We start from the raw sequence: 5,981 nt of genomic DNA, 5'->3' as shown, positions 1-5,981 counted from the left end.
GGCCCAAGTGGCCTCCTAGCCACCTAACACGTGTCCGCTTAAGATAGCTTCTGAAATGGCGGCCTTCAAGGGTCCAAATCCCAAGAAGCGTCGTACTTCGGCGCAACCCACTAAAATCTAGGTCAAGTGACCTAGATAGGGGCACACCTACCAATGACCCTATAAATAGGGAGATATTTCCCCATTTTGGGGACACATTCAATCATTTATTACACCTACTTTCTCTCTCATCAGAGAAACACTTGAGCTTGACATCCAAGCAGATACCCACCTAAATTTTTGTACTCTTTATTCTCTTTCAAGTTACTAACTTGATCTTTGGAGGCTGAGACCTAACCACCCGGAGTCTCCGTTGTTTTTGCAGGTACAACTCAGTTGGACCAGTCTTTGTGACATAACTCTCCCGAGGGACCAAAACACCCAAAACAATATAAACTACCTCCTTTCCTAAATCCGAAATTTGAGTCGATAAATTGTTGATAGCATTGAGTTGTTCCATTGAGCATCCCATTATACTAATCTTGTTTATCGACTCCTTCTCACCATCTTGCCATTCCATGTAGTTTCTAACTACATCCTCAATGATACCTACAACCTCTTCCTCGGTCTTATTCAAGATTGGGCCTCCGGCATCTAGACTTGCTCTCCCTTGAGGACTCAAACCACCATAAAAAAATTTGAATGATTAGGTAAGTGGGGATCCCATGGTGAGGACACTCACGTTGATACTCTTTGTATCTCTCCCATGCTTCATAAAGGCTTTCACTAGACTTTTGCTTGAAACCTTGAACCAAAGCTCTTGTCTCCGCCGTTTTCTTTTGAGGGAAGAAACGGGACAGGTATTCCTTGGTGACTTCATCCCAAGTTCTCAAAGAATTAGGCTTCACTTCCTTATCTAGCCACTCTTGAGCTCTTCCAATTAGAGAAAAAGGAAATAGCTTAAGCCTTATGAATTCTTGAGCTACCCCGCTCACGTTAACTGTTGTGTTGCAATATTTCTCGAATTCCTTAAGATGATTAGGGGGCTCTCATTCACTCCTTCACTATATTGTCGCCTTTCAATCAAAGTTATCATTGCCAGCTTGATTTCAAAGTCACTATCCGGGATCAATAATGGAGCAATCCCGCTCTCATTCTTGTACGCACCCGGAGTACCCAATTCCTTCAATGTAACCCTTGGGATATCTCCCATGTTAACTTGCACACACAAACTCAAAGGAAAATATTAGTAACGTAATACGGCTACAAATGTAGCCAAATGAGAAAAATCTTTTTGTATTTTCAAATTTTAGTGAAATAGACTCAACAACAATAGCAAACATCTACGCCACTCCCCCGCAACGGCGCCATTTTTGATCTCGGGTGAGACTGGGTCGTTGAAAACTAATCTACCCTCAGTCAAAACACAATTTGTAATCTCTCAACACACCCCTATACCAAGCATAGAGTAAGTCGAGGGTCGAACCACTAGGAATGGGAGGTGAATGCTAAAGTCAAAGCTAAGCTATTTCGAAGCAATGAGGTGAGGTGTGTCTATTCTACCAATCAAACAATCGAAACGAAAATCAAATTTATCAAGCACTAGGGTATGGATCCACATAAACTCATAATTAATTCAACTAATTGGGATTGGAGATGACTAAGTCAAGTGTTGCGAGGGAAAATCGATTATGCAATCAAGAGAATATGGTAGGCTAATCTCTAGAGGTCAAACTAGCGCCAACTACGAGAGACTCTAGCTAGGAAACTTGCAAACCTACTCAATCGACAAATGTAAGCCACAAGTCAATTTTCCTTATCAATGTGAACCTACAATGCAATCTAACATGAGAAACTTAGGTTGATCACTCCTAAATTAAACACACACATGCACATAATCAATCAACCAATTTGATCACAACATCAACTCCATCAATTTCCCCCAATTAGCATAAATCCATTACTCGTATATGCTTCACCATTTCCCTAGCAAGAAAACGACTCAATACTCATGGAAATCAATATCAAAACTAAACTAAATGAAAAATTCATCATCATCACAATAATAAAAAATAAACCAATTCAAAAATCAATCAACTTGAACAATTAACAAATAAATTGAGATCAAAATTAAGATTGCATTAAGGTAAAGAAATCCTTACAAACTTGCTTCAATTCAATGGAGAAAAACACTTGGAATCATCAATCTTCAATCATCAATCAAGAACTTCTCTCTCTACAAACTAGAGTTTCTCTCTCTAAAAATCTAACCTAATTCTATTCTAATCTCTGAAAAATTGAACTCTCCCTAAAAATAGAAAGAAAATCTATATATAGTAAAACTAACTAAGAGAAATTAGTTAGATCGTCCCCAATTAAACCTGTACAGGCGCGGCCAACTATAAGAGAGAGCGCGGCCGCACAAATCTGGGTACGGAATAGAGGCCCATACAGGTGCGCCCTGCGCCACCAGGCCGCACGGCCGCGCCATTGCCGCACGCGCCTGCGCCTGGGAACAGGGCAGCCTTCTTCCCTATAATGCCGATGCTCCTAGTGCATTCCACTTAATGCTCTTGATAAACACAGGACCTTGCAGTTTCTAAACTCCATGTTTGTGGATTCAACACTAGAAATCAAGCCCCCACGTCATGAATGCACAGCTCAAGGACTTTAGGAACTTGCACTTCTCCATGCTTGAGCTTCAAATGGAGAACACTAGACATCCTAATCAATGCCAAACTTGGGAAGAGGCCTCGGGAAACTTGGATAACGACCTGAACAAGAAAAATAAAGGAAAATAAGCATATAAAAGAGAAAATAACAAAATAAACCAAGAAATTCATAAAGAAAGAAATCCAACTAAGAAAATACAAACTAAAAGAAATAAAGAGTAAAATCAAGGAAAATCTAAGTAAAAGTGTTTTGGGTATTTTTGTCCCTAGGGAGAGTTACGTCAGAAAAACTGGTCCAGCTGAGCTGTAGCTGAAAAAATAATGGAGACTCCGGGTGGTTGGAGCTCTGCCTCCGAAGATCAAGTTAGTAACTTGAAAGAGAATAAAGAGTGCAAAAATTTAGGTAGGTATCTGCTTGGATTCCAAGCTTAAGTGTTTCTCTGATGAGAGAGAAAGTAGGTGTAATAAATGATTGAATGTGTCCCTAAAATGGGGAAATATCTCCTATTTATAGGGTCATTGGTAGGTGTGCCCCTATCTAGGTCACTTGACCTAGATTTTAGTGGGATGCACCGAATTACGACGCTTATTGGGATTTGGGCCTTTGAAGGCCGCCATTTCAGAATCTATCTAAAGGGCCACGTGTCAGGTGGGTAGGGGGCCACTTGGGTCAACCTGGACTTGACACGTGGCCTTCTCTTATTGGGACACCTATCTAGGGTAATTTTTACCCTAAACATTTGCCACTCATAGGGATCACGTGGATGTCACGTGGGGCCTTTGACACGTGTCCACCTATCAAAGGTGAACAATAACAACGACTAGTAAAATTTAAAATTCAAACGGGGATGCCCCCGTTTTCACCTTCTATAAATAGAAGTTTACCCCCCTCCCCTTCTCTCACTTCATTTTCATTTGACTTTCTAGAGAGAGAAAGAGAGATTTTTTATAGAGAGATTCTCTGCTTCCGTCTGCATCAAATTCTCAAGATTTCAGTGTGCTAACCTTGCAACACCCGGTCACCGTCTGTAGCAGTTTTCAGAATTTCCAGAGTTAAATGTAAGGTAACCGCTTGCACCATTTTTATCTTTTCCTTTTCAACTTGTATACATTCTTTTTTCAGAAGGGCAAACCCTGACCCGAAGAAAATTAGGATGCTTCCGGGTGACATAGCCCTGCTAGGGCTTTCAAAGAAAAGCACCCCTTTGGAAAGGGGTAGGATATTATCGTTCCGCTTAGGGACGAAGTGATGGCTTGGGACGAAAAAATAGAGAATGCAGACAACTATTTTGTCTGCTACGAGGCGGTTATAGAAGCCGGCCTTCGGTTCCCCCTCCATATTGGGATTAGAAAAATCCTAAAGGGGTATGATCTGGGAGTCTGGCAGCTCACCCCAAACTCGTGGGTGAATATTTTAAGCTATATTGCCGCCTGCGAGCTCTAGAACCTCGCCCCCAGTTTCTCTGCTTTTGCTCATGCACTACTTGAGCAAGGCCCCAGGCGGTCATGGGGCATGGTATACTTTTACCACATTGCCCCAGTATTTGATGACATTGGACAAGGTGTCCAAATGGTCCGGGTGGAAGGACAAATTTTATTTAATCTCCTCACCAACTCTGAGACACAACCGGACACTGCGCCGGTATAATCAGGAACCGGTTCTCCTTGGCAGCAAATGCCCTCTCCCGGCGCTCTCTACTTTGGCCCGAGAGCAAATAATGGAGTCGGGTTTCTTCGAGACCACTACTGAGCTAGTGAGCCCTTGGAGGACGGGACTCATATCATTGTTTCAAAGAACTGGATCCCCCACCCGGAATATTTCAAAGATGAATGTTTTCTGTCCGCCTGTCGGTTAAGCACCATGTTTCCCAAGGGTAGATCCACTTACATCCGGCTTTCCTGTTGTTTTTTATTTTTTGTACTTTCGACTTATTATTATTTTTTTTCTAACATTTTGTTTTCTCCTTGCAGCCGACGCTTTGAGAATGGTTGACCCGGCTAAGACTCCGGCTAAGTCTGTAGCGCTGTTGCGCAAGGAAAGTGTGCTCTCTAAGAGAGCAGCTGTTGAGGCCAAGGAGGCTAAGAAAGGCGAGGTAAGACCGCCTGACTTTAGTTTTTTCTTTAAATTTCTTGCAAAGGTTTTTTGCCGGCCGGTAATATTTAGCTCTTGATTTGCAGGATGCCGCTAATCGTGTTCCACGCTCCGTCTCCAAGCTTTTCAAAAGGCAAGGGGAGGAGCTGGACAAAACTCCGGCTGCTAAGGCCGCCAATAAGAATCCTTCCGAAACAACTCCTGCTGCAAATCTGGAACGACCTACGACCACAAGTCCCCTTCTGCCATGAAGATTCTGAGCGAAAGCTCTGAATACTTGGGGAAGAAAGCGCCGGATGCCTCTACGGCATTGAAGGGTGGCCAGCTACCCAAGGTTGCAATCGGTGCTGCAACAACTGGGGAGGAGGATACCTCTAAGCCCCATCTGGAGACCCAAGGTAAGAACAAGATTGAAATACCTTGGCCACTTGACTTTATGAGAGTCAAGACTAAGGTTGACCCTTTTGGGGGTTCAGTCAGCAGCCGGCAGAGAATGAATGCCAACTACACTGCATCCCTCTCACCAAGTACTTCTTTTGGTGCAGATTTGACATCCGACGAGCCGAATTTTCCTGGGTTTGCCAAGCGGATGGTGAGGACCCTCACCTGGTCAGAGAAGAATTCCATACCTAATCTGCAGGTGGTGGACTTTAACCGGATAATGGGCCAACTAGCTGAGGTAAAAGATTCTTCAACTTAATTATGATATTTTTTTCTTTATTTTTTCACCAAATATTTCATAATCCGGCTGCCCTTTTCTCAGGTAATGCTGAGGGTGGATGGGCTCCGGGGCCCCTTCAGGGGACTCATATATAATTCCTGCACCACAACCGTTCTTCGTCGAGCTCCCGTCTACATACATTTTCATAACTTGATCAATGTAATCCGGTGGTACCGGTCGTGTCTTTTCAACAATGAAGTCGACAAACGCCTGACCCTTCACTGCCTTTTTCTGGGTTCAAAAGTGATTTCAAGACTTTGCATTTCAATAGCCTATTTCAACATTATGTCGGATGACTCCAAGGTAGACATTGGCCGCTTGAGGGGCTGATCGGTGTAAATTACAACCGGATGTGCCAGAAAGCTGGATGTGCCAGAATGCCATATATAGAGCAAGGCCAAAATTTTCAACCATGGGGTACCGGAAGTCGGCATTTTTTAGCACATGGCTAATGAAATAGACCGAGAGCTGGATGCCGTCTCTCTCAGCAAGGAGAACAACACTGAGGGCATGGTCT

At 43.2% G+C, this 5,981-nt stretch overlaps 1 non-coding gene across 1 annotated transcript; it reads left to right on the top strand.

The window, feature by feature from the left end:
• The first annotated feature begins 699 nt into the window (after positions 1-699).
• On the top strand, positions 700-805 carry LOC145633337 (small nucleolar RNA R71). The gene has a single exon (XR_014112669.1). It is a non-coding gene; the product is annotated as a small nucleolar RNA R71 (small nucleolar RNA).
• Positions 806-5,981: the final 5,176 nt, after the last annotated feature.

The sequence above is a fragment of the Chenopodium album genome, chromosome 5 (genome assembly GCF_948465745.1).
Source record: "Chenopodium album chromosome 5, dcCheAlbu1.1, whole genome shotgun sequence".
NCBI lineage: Eukaryota > Viridiplantae > Streptophyta > Magnoliopsida > Caryophyllales > Amaranthaceae > Chenopodium > Chenopodium album.
This window is presented reverse-complemented; position numbering and strand designations above follow the sequence as displayed.